Raw genomic sequence first — 17891 nt, forward strand, 5'->3', positions numbered from 1 at the left:
ATGAGTCAGGGTAGAAATAGAAAACAGGAGAGAGAGAGAGAGAGAGAGAGAGAGAGAGAGAGAGAGAGAGAGTACATAAAAGAGGGAGCCTCTACTTATTTGTAGAGAAAACTATACCCAAAGAAAGTTCTAGAGACCTACAAGACTACTGCCGCCAACTATTTGAGCATCTGTGGAAAGGCTACCATAAATGCCCTTCCAGAATAGTAAGGTCAACAACTAACTTATCCATGCAGCCCTCTTGTAATACCTATATCAAACAGAAACAAACACCCATACCTAAACACTGAGTCAATCTAGAACCAAATGCAGATGAAGAGGACAAGACCAGGTTGCAGAAACACATAGAGGCAGCTGACCTGAACAAGGTGGAGGTATCAGGTCCCCAGACTGATATCTTGAAATCCAGCATGGGACTGACTGAGGCCCTCTTGAATATGTGTCTCAGCCAGAAAGAATGAGCAGTCCAAGGGACCTCAGAAAGTGGAAACAGGATGTAACCCTGGTGCACAAAAGGATCTTATGAACACATCACTCATGGAGGGATACTGTCCTAACATAGAGACAGAAGAAAAGTCCTAGTCGCCACTTTAAATAAACTGTCAGATATACATGACCCTACCTTGGTGGCATTGTCCAATATGTGGAATTGGGATGGTAGGATGGGAGGGGAGGGTGGTCAGGGAGCATGTGAGGGGGCAGAGTGAGTAAAACGGAGGGAGGGAGGGATGGAGTAATGCATGGATGACAAGGAACTGGGATTGACTTGTAAAATTATAAATATTAAAAAAATCCAAAAGACAGTACTACATACAGAATGAAGTATATTAACCCATACAATGAATGAATCTATATTATTGGTGTTAAAACAGTTTAAGACTTGAAAACTGAAATAGAGAAAATCAAGGCAACACAATCCAAAGGAATGCTGGAAATAGAAAAAATTGGGCAAAAAATCGGGAACTACAGACACAAGCATAACCAAAATATTCAAGAGATAGACGAGAGAATCTCAGGAACAGAAGATAAACTAGAAGAAATTGATGCATCAAACAAAGAAAATCATAAATCCAACAAATTCTTAACACCCAAAATGTATCATTGCTTATCAGTGGGAACCAATACGCATGAAATATTTAAAAGATATAAAGTAAGCAGCAGTGGGAACCAATACGTATGAAAGATTTAATAGGTATAAAGGAAGCAATAGTCTCTTATGGCATGCACTCACCATATGTGAAGCAATTACTACAATCATGGGCACGGAATAACAAGGTAATGCCTAAGGATTGGGATCAATCAATATAAGCTGTCCTCGAAAACTCCTCTCAAACAGAATGGAGGGCTTTATGGAGAGAGGAAGCAAATTCTCTTGAACTTCAGGGCTTAAAGAAAGGTTATAGAGCTTCCAAATATAAAATTCTTGGTGAGGGTCTTAATGCTCACTCAGAAACCCAAGCTGCCTGTGATGAACATACCTTGTCTCTAAGCAGTACAAGAGCTTTGAATGCTTGGGATAAGGTTCATGAATTAGGAGAGAGGATAGAATCCTATACCAAGATAAGGCAAGGACCTAGAGAACACTTTAGTGTGTTTCTAGAAAGATTATCTAGGGCACTACAATTAGAGGTAGCAGACATAGATTCTAGGCGAATACTCATAGAATCTTTAGCTTATGAGAATATGAATCCTCAGTGCAAACAGGTGCTTTGGCCTTTAAAAATGCAACCAGCACCCTTGGATGAATGGGAACTATATACAGCCAACATGCGTATAATGACAATAAGACTGAAGCATGGGTATGAGAAGCCATATCTAAAGGTCTGAGAAGACATCAAGATAACAGAGGTCTTAACTATGGTCACATAGTAGATTGGGTAGAAGCCCTCTCCAAAGGTTTGAAGAGGTATCAACATGTCAGATGTTATAACTGTGTTAAGATAGGACATCTAAAAAGAAATTGTAGGCAAATCTTCCCTAGAAAAAACACTCCTAGGAATGAATCTAACAGAATGCCTCAGCCTCCTGGGTTATGTAGAAGGTATGCCAAAAGCAGACACTGGACAAATGAGTGTAGATCGACCAGAGACAAGCAAGAAAACCCTTTACCATCGGGAAACTCCTTGGGGGGTCACTTGAAGGACCCCACCTCACAGGTGGTCTGAACTTTGCTAGTCACGGTGGAAGACAGTCTCCCACAGGACAATTAGAAAATTCTGTGCCTATTATATAAACTCATACCTCTCTGGATGACAACCTAGTGACAGAAGTTGGATCAAACATGACAGAAGGAAATAAAAAACGTATATTTTGGCAAACCTCTATATATTGTCAAAAACATAGATTGACAGTTAAGATGAATAACAGACTGATGGGATACTTGACACAGGGTCTGACGTAACTATCATAACTAATAAATCTTGGCCTCGAAGATGGCCCCTGCATTAGGTAAATGTTCAATTCTTAGGGATTGGAACCCTGTCTCAGGTAAAACAGAGCACGAGATGGATTGAATGTATAGGACCAGAAGGAAAGAGAGGAAGGCTGAGACCATATGCGCCTGATATAGCAATAAACCTATGGGGTCGTGATCTATTACAGCAATGGAATACACAGACTAACGTTCCTCCTGTATTAGATAGGAACTATAAAAGACCTCATGATTGTGGGAAAAAAATATTATAAAGTACTATACAAGACAGATACCAAATATCCAGGCTGTACAAAAACAGAATACAAGTGCTGAACAAACAGAGGAACCAAAAGCCCTACCTTTAAAATGGCTAACAGAGGAACCTATATGGGTAGGACAATGGCCGATGACCTCTGACAAGTGAGAAGCTTTAGAAATGCTGGTTCAGGGACAGATAAATGCGGAACATATCGAAGAATCAACCAACACTTGGAATTCTCCTTTATTTGTTATAAAAATATATCTGGTAAATGGAGAATGCTTACAGACTTGAGAGCCATCAATAAAGTATTCTACCCAGTGGGCTCTCAACAACCTGGAATGCCCTTGCCTTCTTTGATATCCAAATAATGGCCTATTAAAGTTATTGATTTAAATGATTGGTTCTTCACTATACCTTTACAAGAACAAGATAAAGAGAAATTTGCCTTCATGGTACCTAATTACAATAATTTTCAACCTGTGAAGAGATATCAATGCAAGGTTTTGCCACAGGGAATGTTAAAAAGCCCCACCCTGTGCCAATATTTTGTACAAAAACCGCTAGAAATAATTTGTAAACAGTTACCACAATCAATAATCTATCATTACATGGATGATATATTGTTAGATGACTCTAAAGGAGATATATTAGATAAAAATGTTTCAAAAAGTAAAGGAAGATTTACATCGCTGGGGATTACAAATTGCACCTGAAAAAATACAAAAATGACAGTCTATCAACTACTTAGCATATAAAATACGTCTATGGAAAATTAGATGACAAAAAGTAAAGTTCATGAGTCATCGCAACCAGACTCTTAATGATCTTGAAAAATTACTAGGAGAGATTTCTCAACTGCAAACCATTATTGGAATAGAAGGTCATGATTGGAAAATGTGAAAATGGCCATAAATGGAGACAAGGACTTGAATAGTCCATGAATACTATCAGCTGAAGCTAAAAAGGAATTAGAATGGGTAGAAAAGGGATACAAGAAGCACATGTGGACCATGTGGATCCAAACCTAGTCTGAATTCTGGTTATATTACCATGTATAGAATATATTTCAGGGATTTTGATGCAGAGAGAAGATATCATATTAGAATAGATATTCCTACATGTAAACAGAATATAAAACTAAACGCATATATAGAAAACATCTCTTACTTGGTTATTAAAGGTAAATTAAGACTTTGTCAGCTAACCAGGAAGGGACCCAGCAGAAATTACAGCACCTTTAACTAATGAGGAAATTTTCACCTTATGGAAAGTTAATGAATATTGGCAGAGAGCATGCAGTACTTATTTTAGGAATGATTAGCAATAATTATCCCAAAAGTGAGAGAATCAAATTCATAAAGAAATCTATTTGGATGCTTCTGCACATTGTAAGAAAAACACCTATTTGTGGAGTTTCTACATTCTACACTCATGAAAACAAATCAGGTAAGGCAGGGTATAAATCAGGAAAAATTAGGAAAGTGGTTCAAAGCCCTTACAATTCTGTTAAAAATGCAGAATTGTATGCCATTCTCATGGTACTTAAACAATTTACAGAACCCCTAAATATAATTTCTGACCCTCAATACACAGAGAGAGTCTTCTTACACATTGAGACTGCAGATTTTATTCCGGAAAATACAGAATTAACTTCACTGTTTATACAGTTACAAGATATTATCAGAAAGAGGACTCATCCTATATATACATATAACACACATCAGAACCCGTACAGGTGTGGCAGTTGCTCTACCACAAGGCAATGATGAAGTTGATCATTTATTGATAGGAAATGTGCTAGAAGCCACAGAGTTTCATAAGAAACACCACGTGAACAGCAAAGGTTTAAAAAAGTATTTTTCTATCACTTGGCAACAAACCAAGGAAATAGTAAGGAAATGTCCTACTTCCTCGTTCTACAAACAAACTCCCTTACCACCAGGCAGTAACGCTAAAGGTATAAATAGAAATGAAATATGGCAAATGGATGTTTTTCATTTTGCAGAATTTGGAAAATTATAACATGTACATCACACTATAGATACATTTTCAGGATTTCAATGAGCCACTGCTCTGAGCTCTGAAAAGGCTGATTCTGTTATCACACACCTATTGGAAGTAATGGCCATTATGGGCACAGCTGCACAAATAAGAACTGACAATGCTTCTGCATCAGTCTCCAGCAAATTGAAACAGTTTTTTTTGAGTATTATAACATAAAGCACATAACTGGTATACCACACAATCCTACAGGACAAGCAGTGGTTGAGAGATCCAATCGTACTTTAAAAGAAATGCTCCATAAACAGGCAGTAGGAACCAAGACACCCCAACACAGATTACATAATGCTTTATTAACATTAGAATTTCTTAATGCTGATGAAAAAGGAAAAACAGCTGCAGAAAGACACTGAACAATAGAAAAAACTTCTGAACTAAAGCAGTCAGTATACTTCAAGGATATATTGACCTCAGAATGGAAAGCAGAATATGTGTTACGTTGAGGTAGGGGTTTCACATTTGTATCTATAGGAGAAGAAAAACTATGGATACCATCTAAGTTAATCATGACTCGAGTTGAACAATGGAAACATCTTAATGAAGAGAAATGACAAGTCATCCAACAAATTAGGTCCCATGAGATGTGCAGAGACCTCTCAAATTTAGGGGAAGTGTTCTGTTCTTGTTCTTACAGGAAAACAGAGAAAACCTATCTTCAAACAGTCGAAAGACTCTGAACATGTAAGTACCTAGAGAAGAGAAGACAGCTCTCCAGAAGCAATCACTTCATGAAGAGGAATCTAATTTATGGAGAAAATACTTAATTCTAGTAAACTATTTCTATACAGAAATCTGTTTCTCTTTACTAACTAGTATTCCTATAGTCACAATTCATGTAAACCAATGCTGGCTTTGTAGTTGGATTTGGCTTTCCTTCACTAAATTCAAGAATGTTGTTAAGATTAAATTCACAGATTCTGCCTTAAATCAAGAAGCCAATTGATGTAAGGCAAAAGAAAACAAAATCTGGGGACTCATTTCTTTCTTTTTTTAAATTTGTTTTATATAACTAAGTCCATTTAAATGAAAACAAACATTTATAGACAATATTTGTGAATTTGGACGTCGTTCTTTCCAAACTACTTCCTGCTGGTAAGGGGCTCTGCCATGGGAGATTCGAAGAAGATTCAGAAATACTGGCTGTAGTCTGTAAGGCTGCTTTGTCCAGCTGTTTTGTCTGTAGGATCACCTGGTACTCTGTTTCAGGTGGTCTGGCTTGATCAAAACACATTAGTCTGGAAGGTATCCACAGCTTTTCAATTTCTGTGGAAACAAATTAGAAATCCTTTTCCCTACTAACTTGACTTTGACCTTAAATATTGGAGTCAAAGCATTTTTTTTAATTTAATTTTTTATTTTACATCTCGATCCCAGTTCCCACTCACCCTCCCTTCCTCCTTCCCTCCTTCTGGTCCTTTGAACCTCACTGCCTCTCAAATGCACTCTAACCACTCTCCCCTCCCATCCCCCAACCCCAATTCCTTATGTAGGGGAATGCCATCCAGTTGGGGTCATGTAGATCTGACAGGTCATGTGAAGTAGGGACTAGGGCTTCTCTTCTGTCTCTAGATTAAGTCAGTTATCCCTCCAGGGGGGGGATGTGTTCGCAAAGTCCTTTTGTGCACCAGGAATACATTGTGGATCCACTGTCTGAGGTCCCTTAGACTGCACAGTCCTTCTGGCTGAGACCCATATTCAGGGGGGCCTGAGTCAGTCCCATGATGGCTTCCCAGCTATTAGTCTAGGTGCCCGTTAGTTCCTCCTTGTTCAGGTAAGCTGTCTCTATGTGTTTCTGCAACCTGGTCTGGTCCTCTCCATCTCCATCTGTGTTCTACTTCGACTCAGTGTTTATGTATGTGTGTTTGATTCTGTTATCAACAGACATTAGTTGAGGGCTCCAAGGATAAGTCCGTTGTTGATCTCACTCTCTGGAAGGGCCTTTATGGTAGCCTTTCCACGGAAGGTCAAAGTGTTAGTTGGCAGTAGTCTTGTAGTTATCTAGACCTTTCTTTGTGTTCAGTTCAAACCAATATTGGCTCCCTCTTTTATGTTCTCTCTCTCTCTTTCTCTTCTCTAACTCTTTCCTGACTTCTATTCCTAACCAGGCTCAATCTTCCTGTTCGCACATGTTTTCTTTCCTCTCCCGCATTTTCTCCTACTTCTCTCTCCATTCGCTGCCCCCCCACTTCGCCTGACCTCTGGGGGACTTGTCCCTTTCTGGTTCTGTGAGGGAATTTATATGAATCTCTTAGAATACACCTTGTATCCTAGTTCCTCTGGTGGTGTGAATTATAGTCTGGTGATCATTTGATCTAGGTCTAAAAACCATATATGAGTGAGTACATACTGTGTTCCTCTTTTTGTGACTGGTTTATCTCAATCAGGATGGTTTCTTCAAGTGCCATCCACTTGCATACGAATTTCAAGATACCATTATTTTTTCTTGCAGAGTAGTATTCCATTGTGTAGATGTGCCACATCTTTATCCATTCTTCAATTGAGGGGCATCTAGGTTACTTCCAGTTTCTTGCTATTACAAATAGGGCTGCTATGAACATAGTTGAACAGATGACTTTGTTGCATGGATGTAGATCATTTGTGTATATGCCTTAGAGGGGGATTGTCAGATCCTGTGGCAAACTAATTCCCATTTACCTGACGAACTGCCATAGTGATCTGAAAAATGGCTGTATGAGTTTGCACTCCCAAAAGAAGTAGAGGAGTGTAGGTTAGCATATTTTCTTGTGAATTATTAAGAGTGAGATAATAGTACTTTAGAGCTTACATTGTTATATATTCTTATTTGTGGTAAGCTATGTAAAATTAAGTTTATATTTTGTTATATCTTGTGAAACCTTTCTACTTATGATGTTTTATGCACATTATTTTTACCATATTCTATGTATGTATTCTTTTACTTATGTTCAAGACATTTCATATATTGATACAATTTATGCACATTTATTCTTGCCATATTCTATATATGTATACTTTTCTTGAATTCAAGACATTTTGTATATTGATACAATTTGGGATATTTATCATGCCACCCTTTATAGTTCTACCTCTTGTCTTGACATTTCTACTCTATCTCTATTTTAGGGATTTATATGTATGTATATGTACATAGTCATATCTTATTGTTTAGATATGCTTTACTCAGGGAAGTTTCATTCATTTTTTTTAGCTAAGTTCTTGAGTTACAGATTATCTTCACTCATGTGTCCTGTACCTATGAGATTAATGAGATATAGATGCTTAATCTTCAATCACTTCATACAGATGCAGAACATAGCTTTTAAATGTTTTAATATTATTACTCTGTTGACATGAGACACTATTGCTCCTGACAGCACCGTGCACTTTCCCGAAAATATTTTGGACACTGTTGTTGCTCCTGCTGGAATACATTCTTGCCTCAGCTAGTGGCCTCTTCGGCAAAGAATTCCCCCCACCTTGAACACTGATTTGGACATGCAGTCCTATGTGCTTGGAGGAGACAAATGTAGAAGACTGCTGGACCTTTCAAAGTCAGGGTAAGACAGCCATTCTTCCTCCTTGCTATTGTTGTGGTCTGTCAAGTTTCTTGGCCTTAGCCAATACTGGGTGTACCATCGTTGCTATTTTCCTTCTCAGGTCTTGATGAGCTTGAAGATTAAACTATCACAACTGTTATTATCTCTTCCTAGTTAGATATATCAAGTATTAGGCTTAAGATTTACTGCTCACTACAACTCTATTGTAAACCCCGTTATGCCTTCATCCTTGGACTAGATAGGTAGATCGTTTTATTCTCTATTTTCCTTTTCTTAAAGCACACTTGTTATTCACTGTTTTGTATGTAGTTTTGTATCAAGCCTAAATATTTTCTTTAGAATAAAAGGGGAATTTTAGTGGGATATTCACTTTGACTCCTTCTGTGGCACTGACCATGCCCATTGGTGGATGGACCAGGGTTGGAAGTGACCTGTGGAAGGAGGTCTGAGGAGGAGCCAGGGAATGCATTCTTGCTAGTGGGTCGCAGAGAGGAGAACATCTGATGGAGCCTGCTGGTGTTAATCTATCTAGGTTGTAAGTTTTTTCTCCCTGAATAAACATCTATTCAGACTATTAGTTTATCTTGATCCTTATTTAATGGCTATAGACCTTGGCATTGCATACACAGTTGACTCAGTGGATTGGATCAACAACACTGATCTGAAATATTTTAGTGGTAGGAAGACACAATCAGCAAACACTAGAAGAGATAAAATCAAATATACTATGGTTGAAGTATTTGGAATCATGCAAAAGGAAACACCTCTCTCATTGTAGACAGAGTTTAGAAAGACTAATAAGTCTGACATGAAGCAGCACAGAGCAGTAAGAGTAGAACTGTATTTTGAAATCTGTTTTGAAAGTGTCTTTCTATGTATAGTACTGTGATGCAGCCACAAATTCTATCAAATTAGGTATCATATGCTAATTATGGGGCTATATTTCAGTCTTCTTAGAAAATTTTAATAGTGTGGTGATCACATACATAAATGACTCACTTTTAACTATATCAAAAACAGAGCTTCCCCCCTATAATATTTCAGCCCATATAGGAGACCCAATAACTAGTCCATTTCCAATATTCTCTGAGTCAGCAATGTAGACGAATCTTCACCTAGTGCTTTGATTTGCAACATTCCTAGTGCTGTGGCAACTTAATACTCTTACCCTTGTAGTGGGGACCTCCAACCATAAAATGATTCTCATTGCTATTTCAAGACTGCAATTCTGCTACTGTTAGGAATCATAATGTATGCATAAGAAATGCACAATATCTGATACAAATCCCTAGGAATTGGTCATTCAACTCCCAAGGGGCATGACTTACAGGTTGAAAGCCTCTGATCTAGGGATTCCCTCCCAGAAGTGTGGAAATGATCTTAATTTCTGTCTAATGAAAATACTCAGTCCTCAAAATACTTTTGACTCTACAAATATTATCCCAGTGAAATTTAAGATAAAGGATTTGTTTTTTTTTTTTCCTTCCTCTTCCAGACCTTCTGTTTTCCTTGTGTTAAATCAACCAAGAAGAAGTAGAAAGGCTTCAGACGATGTTCTACAATCACTCTTCTCATGGGTCAAGAAACACAGGCACATGATCTTAGTACATGTAGGATGCATTTTGACTATGGCAGCTCTTATGACTATGGCAACTCTTATAATGTAAAAACACTTAATTGAAGTGGTGTTTGACAGTGCAGATGTTCAGTCCATTATCACTATGGGAGACTGGTTATATGCAGGCAGACATGGTAATGAAGAGATCTTGATCTGAAGGTAACAGGAGGAACACTCAGGCAGTGGGCATGTCTTGCTCCTATCGGAGAGCTCAAAGCCACACAATGACATACTTCCTCCAGTAAGGAAACATCTACCCCAGCAAAGCCACTCGTCTTAATATTACCACTCCCCATGAGCTTATGGGGACCCACTCCCTTCAGACTGTCACACTTGGGGTAGCACGATAGGGTCATTAATCTTCTCATAGGCATTAGAACCTAGGATTTGCAGGGTATTCACAAAGGGAATAGTGCTCCAGAGAATTTCTATTGAGTTGTCCCAGCTTTTCATTCCTCCATGGGTGTATTCCTAGCATGGAATGCTCTGCTGGTTAAGTAAGCATCTAAATACTGATTAAAGACTCATCTCCAGTGCACTCAGAATTGTATTTGATACAAAGCCTCACTGAGTGTGCCAAGAATCCTTAAAGACTATGAGAAATCAACACCTTTGAGTAAATGCTATTTCCAAAAATACCAGTGGTCTACTATGGCACAGGATTCTTGTGTGTAGCATGCATAATCATCTACTCACAACTTGTATCTGGTAAGTTTGTGATTGTGCTCCAATTTTCAAAAGCTGAGAAAAGGCCATCTGGAGGTGGCAGAGTGTGTCTGCTAATATATAACACAAACCATGCTATACTTCTCCTTTATATGTACAACAATCTCCCCCACTCAGTTAAGGGAAAAGCAAAATTCCATTGTAGAGTTTGTAACCTGTAAGTTTTTAAAGGTTCTTTGTTGCCCCAGTGATATTCTTTTGACATTGGTTTACATATCATATATATATATATATATATATATATATATATATGTGTATATATATATATATATATATATATATATATATATATATAGTGTTCTGCCTGCATGCATGTCTGCATGGCAGAAGAGGGCCAGACCGCATTACAGATGATTGTGAACCACCATGTGGGTGCTTGGAATTTTACCATTGGAAGACCAGACAGTGCTCCCAACCCTCAGACAACTCTCTAGCTGCACCAACAACAACCCCAAGACAAAACCCTCCTCCACACGTATGACTTCCCACAGTTGCCCACCTCTATCCATCAGCTCCAAACTTGCTGCCCTGCTGGCTGCTTCTCCTCACACATGGTGCATGCCTGATAAGTAGCATGAATTCAGTTTATTACATCAAGCAGGGATATATATAGGATTGGCATAGTGGGTTGGAATCTTAGTATGGGCTGGATTTACATGAAGGGCCAATAATCTTCCACCTACCTAACAATTACCAAGGCATTCTAAGGTCTTACATCAGACCTTCCCGACTCACTCATTTGTAGAAGTTAAAGGCCAAAAACAGGTTGCAAAACTTTATCCATGCTCAAGAATTTGCATTAGGCTCTTGACCATCCTCTTTGGCCCAACATGGCAGGACAACTTGAGTCGTTGCCCAGGGAAACCTTTCCAAGTTTAAAATAATTCAAACCTTTGCTCACACCACGATACTTGTATACTTGTTGGGACATGAGCCCTATCCCAAGGTTATTTATGTGATAGGACCTGACCTAAAGTCTGCCTTGATGCATAACACAACAGAAATAGACCCATCAAGGAAAACATAGGAGTTAGCAGAAATGGTCCCTGGAGAACCTGCTGATATTTGCCTAGCAAAATCATATTATGTAGGAAGGGAAACTAAAGCTCCTGGTGAGGTGTCCTGTGCCATTCTGGAGGCCTTCAGACTATGAGGACACTGCATGCTATTTAGGGTGGATCAATGATATTTGACACCTTTTTTCAATGTCTAGGATAGCCTCAATTCCTCCAGTTGTGGCCTTAGGAAGATCTCAGCAGCAGAAACCAGAAAGACTCTTTTCTTTTGAGATGACACCTGAAGGAAGAGGTCAAACACACACAATGCGGCTTTCAGAGGGACTTCATAAGGATCAATAATGACAAGAGAGAGCAGAAGAGGTGGAAACATGGCTATCCAGTGGTGAGGCAGTTTACTGCAATTGCTAGTTTCTCTTCCCACAAAAGACAGGCATTCCACATGGCAGAGTACAACCTAAGGAACTACTTAGTCAAAGCCACAATTGCCAGCACTACTCAATACCCGCCCCCTTGGTGGTTATATCACATTCTCCAAAAAAAAAAAAAAAAAAAAAAAAAGAAACACAGCATGGTTGGCTTTAAGTTTAAGAAGGCAGGCAGAGCTAGTCTGGTTAGTAGGGACCCAGAAGTTGTGAGTTGCTACAGGATTTTCAGGGAATCTAACTGGAATGATAGGTCTAAAGAAGGGCATATTCTTTTTGCCTGGACACTGAATGGAGCCATCTGTGGCTTCAGGCAACTGTAAAAGAGTATGGAATGCCAAGTTCTCTCTATAGCATGGAGACATGAGGCACAATCAACAGATGCCCCCTTAACCCTGGAATGCAGGACTTCCAGCAAGATGAAGGACAGTGTGACTCGACTGCCATTTCTGGACTAGTAAGAATCCATTTTCCTAAAGAAGTGTTTACCCTGTTCCCAAAGGTAGAATTGATCTCCTAATAGTTTGCTTAGGGTTCAGATTGTGTCAGACTCTCTGAAACCAAGCCAGACCTGTAGGCAATTCAGTTCCACTGTTCCAGTAGTCACATGGAAAGAGCCTTCAGAGACATCCAACGCTTGTGTTTGTTTGCCAGGTAACAATTGCCACCATGGACAGCCACCCAGAAGAATGTGGATTACCCAGAAAGCCATTCTTCCTGGAATTGTTCCTTCTACATATACACTCTTCAAGTTCCCTTATCTTGCATACATGAGTCCTCCTGGCCTGCCATGTCCCAGATCCTCTCACATCACAGTCCTCCCTGTGGAGCAGACCTTGAGTACCCTTATTGAGTACCACATGTAGTCTGCTCTGTGTATTCTTCTACTGAGTAGGTCTGGTTTTCTGAGGGCCAGAAGTGACCAGAAGGCTTCACTCTGTTTTACATCCCTCCATCATCCCTTCCCCATCCATGTTTCATCCTTCACTCTGTCCCTCCCCTCATTGTGGCAACTTTCTCATTGTGGCTACTTTCCTTCCTTTCCCTAGGCAGCCACCTCCTCATGTCCCTCCTCCACAGACCATCTACAAATCCTTCTCCTCCTCTCGTCATCCTGACCAGCTAAGTCTCATTCCATTTTTAGATGACTGTCTTTGATATGAGTTCACTTCTCTCAAGGACTGAATTGACAGATGTTCTATCCTTCCGTACACCACCCACCAATACACACCAAGTGTTTCCACACTGCACAGAACTCACACAGAATGCCTTACCCACAGAAATGTGTCTTTGTCAGCACAACCGTTGGGCTCACTGTGAGCTGCCAAAAAATTCATAGGCCTCTGGATATCCAGAAATCATAACTTTATTTCAACATTTGTGACATGACTTTACCAATCAATCAGATCTTTTTCACCATATCTTAGACATAGATATGGAAATCATCCTCAAATTTGATAAAATATACAAATGGTTTTGATTCAACTTGGTGAATCACCTTCCCAATTCTAGAAGTCCCATCTTCATTTTTGTATTCTATAGGTTTGCCTATTAGACCACCAGGAATTCCCAGATCTACTTCTTGTGGAGGAGCCTCATCCAAGTGTGGAATGATATGAAGGTTGCCTTCTTTACAATCATCCAGAAGCTGGTACATATACAGGATTGGATCTTTCTCATAGTTAATATAGAAACAGGTTGTTAAGACTGGTGCTTGACCCAGGACCATCCTCCTCCACTGAGTCTTAAGTCCATACTCTCCCTCAAAGAGGTGTGCTACCTCTTTTCCAATGATGTCATCTGCAATCACGGAATCAAGACCCTCGGATGTTCCCGCCCTTTCAGAAAGAACTTCAAGGAATATTATTATCTTGTCGTTTTGAAGGTTTAATCCATACACACATTTGATGTTGTCATATTTTACCAGATAGAGAGATGGTGATACAGCAATCTGCTCCAGGACTGTAGCCTTCCATGTATGATGATTCCATTATCTTCCTTTCAGAAGTGGGAAATTCTGCGGCCCACAATGTTATTTTGGGCAATAGAGGAAGTTCTGCTCTTAGGCATCTACTGTGCAGCATTTTTCTCCATTGGACCTGCGTCCTTGGCGGCTTCACGGCCATTGTCTCCTTCTCCTTTGGCGAGGCTGTTGGGCTGCCCTTTGGCCTCCTGTGTCCAGGAATCATGGGTGCTGTTGCTGAGTCCTGGGTCCATGGCTGAGGAGGGGGAAATAGGAAGAGCCTGTTAGCTAAGGGGACAAATAACCAACTTCTCCTGGTTGGAACCCTCAGTACCAGGCACTGGTACCTAACCACCTCTAAGAACCCGGAGGACAAAACAGCCTGGGCAACTGCTGCTGTGCTGCTTGCTTCTAGCTTCCCTGGTGCCCTTGGGATGGGCTGGAATGTGGCAGTAGGGCAGTGCATAACCATCAGGATTAGGAACTGTGAGTCACTAGAGTTGGCCACTTTTAAGCTGAGCTCCCAGAGCCTAGGGCTCCAGCGCCATGGGAGCTAACCTCTTTGGAGGCAAGGAGAAGCAATGCAAACTACTTCTCTTCCTCCTCCTTGCCTTTAACCTCAGTGCCTTAAGCGTCCCAGCCTCGGGATCAGGGTCCTGGCTGCAGACCCAGGTCTCCTCCAGGTATTCACCACTGCCCCCCTCCTCCATGCTCCACTGTGCTCATTTCTGAATCTGTGCCTGGCTTCTAATGCAGCCCTGGTCCTCCTCCCCATGCATGCCACACGTGCCCACTGCAATTCTGTTTCTCCCTCAGGCCCCTGCCCTCCCACACTGCTCTTGCCTGGCGCCCACTAAGGAACTAGTTTCTTTGGGTGTACTGTCCAGAACTCTGCAGCAGGGATTGGCCACTTTGCTTCTGCCTCCATCAAAAGTGAACAGAGAAGGCACTCAGCCTAGGCAGTGCTCACTGAAGCCCAAACAGAGTAGCCACCAGCTTGCCTGTATGCTAGTATGTGGCCATGGATGTCTGGAAGTATGAAAGGACAAGTGATGTGAGCTGAGTGCTGCTGGTGTCCTGCTGCTGGTGAGTTAGTGGGTTCTTCTGCCTTCCTCCTGGGGAGGCAGCTGCACTGCAACCACTGATTCCATCAAGTGTGCTACTATCTCATCCTCAATTCTTTTTTGAGTCTCATTTTCTAGTCAGTAGATTCCTCCCTTTTATGCTTAATTATACAGGTTATTTTTTGTGTTTGTTTTTTTGTTTCGTTTTGTTTTTTTATTTTTGCTGGTGTTGGTGTTGGTGTGTGGTTTTGATGTTGTTTGTTTGTTTTTTATTCTGTTTCTTTTTCATCTGGTGACCCTGTTGAATTTCTTTTATTTCCAGTGTTCATCACCTTGAGGCCTTGAGTCATGTTATGTTCTTTTAAGTCATCTCTTTGCATTCTTCTTCTATTCTTGCTTCAGGTACATTTTTTTTTGAAAATTTTTTATATCTTTGTTATATAGTAAATTACAATGCATAGTGCATTTCCTCCTAAAAAGGCAGGACCACTGACTTGCTTCAAAGATACTCTAAGGTTACCTCAAACTGAACTATAGTGCATTTCTGGTGGTTAGATAAAAGTAGCATTCCCCTGAAACTAGTGAAGGTGGGTTTTTAGCCAAAAGGAATACTTTCCTTTGTCTCTGCCTAAAGGGTCAAATGGGGTGCTATTAACATATACCTCTGATTACATATCAAAGCCCTTGCTGGCCTTCAAGCTACTTCACTTTCCTTTTCAGACAAATGTATTAAACACCTTAAAGCCCAGGCCTTTATCCTAGCCCTTCTCACTTGCTCTTCTGTTGGAAAGACACAGGATCCTCCAGATGATGGGCTTCCCTACCCTCATCTATGTATTTTCCTTATAACCTGCATATTTTTTCCTTTCCCTGCATTAGGCCTTGGCTGAGTCCAGTCTATTTCTTTCTCTCACCACTCCAGATTCTTCCAGATGTCTCTGGATATTCATTTTCTCTTACCTAAAATAAAAACCTGCCACCCCTACCCTGGAGCAGCCATGTCAGTGGTTTCTTTACTGTGCCCATTGCTAACATTGTTAAATTCACATAAAAACACAAAAGTCACCAAGATTACTCATACATACAGTTTGTTCATAGATCATTTTGTGTATACAAATATACATTAATTAATATATACCAATAATGAGTTTTTGGCTCCGATGATGTGGATATCCAGTGTCACATAATTCCAACTTGCAGCTCAGTTCATTTACATTAGGCACAGGCTAATTCTGTGAAGAACATACTGACAAATACAATTGTTGACAAGTCCCAAATGCCTTCCTTTCTTTCTTTTTTCTTTCCTTCTTTCTTTCTTTCTTTTTTATTCTAAAAGGGTGTCTCTGTAAAACCAGGGCTGTCCCAGAACTAGCTCTGTAGACCATGCTGTTCTCAAACTCTTCTTAGAGATCTGCCTGCCTCTGCCTCCCCAATGTTGGTGTGCTATCACCTATCACCTCCCCGCTGTTCCGTGTTTCTATAAAACAGTGTGTATATATTAAATTTGAATACCTGTTTTTGAAAAAATATATACTAGCTTGTTTTAACTTTAAATTATTGTCATTGTTATTTTAATTTTTAAATTCATTGTCTTAGTTACTCATACATTGCTATGGGTGTGACTCATATTTCTGTCCTTTCTGTTTATGTATATTTTGTGGTACATAACCTAAATCCTAGAAACAATATTAGATGTTGGAGAAGGTTTCATTCTAATACATTTCAGTAAAACAAAATAATTTTTTTTAAAATAATGGGATATTTTTGTTTGAATTGTCTGACAAATGCAGCAGGTATAACCTAGGTACTCAGGGTTAAGGACTGAATTATTTCCCCATCAAGTCATATTTTAATCTCATCATGCAGCCTCTAAGATTGTGACGTTTTATGAAGACAGGGCCTTTGTACAGGTAATTACGGCAAATTTTATCAAATATATAATTTCTAACTCTATATAATTGGAGTTCTTATAAAAAATTAGAACACAGGAACACTCAGATAAGGCCATCTGAAGTCAGAAGTAGAGACCAACACTTAGAATCCAAGAGAAACACATTAAAATAATTAAACCTTTTGTTCAGATTTAGGAAATTCACAATTTTGAGGAAATAATTTATTTCTTGTTTACGCTAATAAGTCTATACAATTTTGTTAATCAGTCCTGCAATGCAAATACACATTTATGTCCCCAAAACCTAAATTTTCCTGTCTTCTATTTTGTGTTGTCACTTTCACCCTAGAAACACAGAGCTGTCTAACATTTTACAGATCAATTCTTTCTCATTCACAGACACTGGGACAAAGAGTCACTTCATTGTAAACTCTTAAGAAATTTTTTTCTTTCAAAACTATTCTGTATCAACTCAGGGCATGTTCCTCCTATTTTAATATAGCACCCCAATACTGTACCCAGTTATTTTAGATCCATTTTATCTGCTGATTTAAGAACTAAGCACATTTAGCTAATAATATAGCTTCATTTAGTTAATATGTTTATCACACTAAAAGCCCAAACTAGACTTGGAAGCAAACAAGCCACACAAATTATCTGGGTATAAAAGAATAAAAAAAAAAGTTTGACATGAGGGCAATTGAGGTCACTGTCGATATTCATAACATCCCTGAGTTATCATGTTAAAAGGCAATTGAAAATTTGTTTCTCTACTGCAATTTCTAACAATTTACTTATTTAAAACTTTTTAATGCCTATTTTCAAACTATTGTTGTATTTATAGGATTTGTGCTGATGTGTCCTTTGGGCAAGTTCAATTCTGAACTCTCCAGCTCAATTTTATGACTGTTCTTAC

At 39.4% G+C, this 17891-nt stretch overlaps 1 pseudogene; it reads right to left on the reverse strand.

Annotated features, from left to right (window-relative positions):
* Positions 1-13459: 13459 nt before the first annotated feature.
* Positions 13460-14127, reverse strand: LOC127217522 (spindlin-2-like; annotated as a pseudogene).
* Positions 14128-17891: the final 3764 nt, after the last annotated feature.

This window comes from Phodopus roborovskii, unplaced genomic scaffold, assembly GCF_943737965.1.
Source record: "Phodopus roborovskii unplaced genomic scaffold, PHOROB, whole genome shotgun sequence".
Lineage (NCBI taxonomy): Eukaryota > Metazoa > Chordata > Mammalia > Rodentia > Cricetidae > Phodopus > Phodopus roborovskii.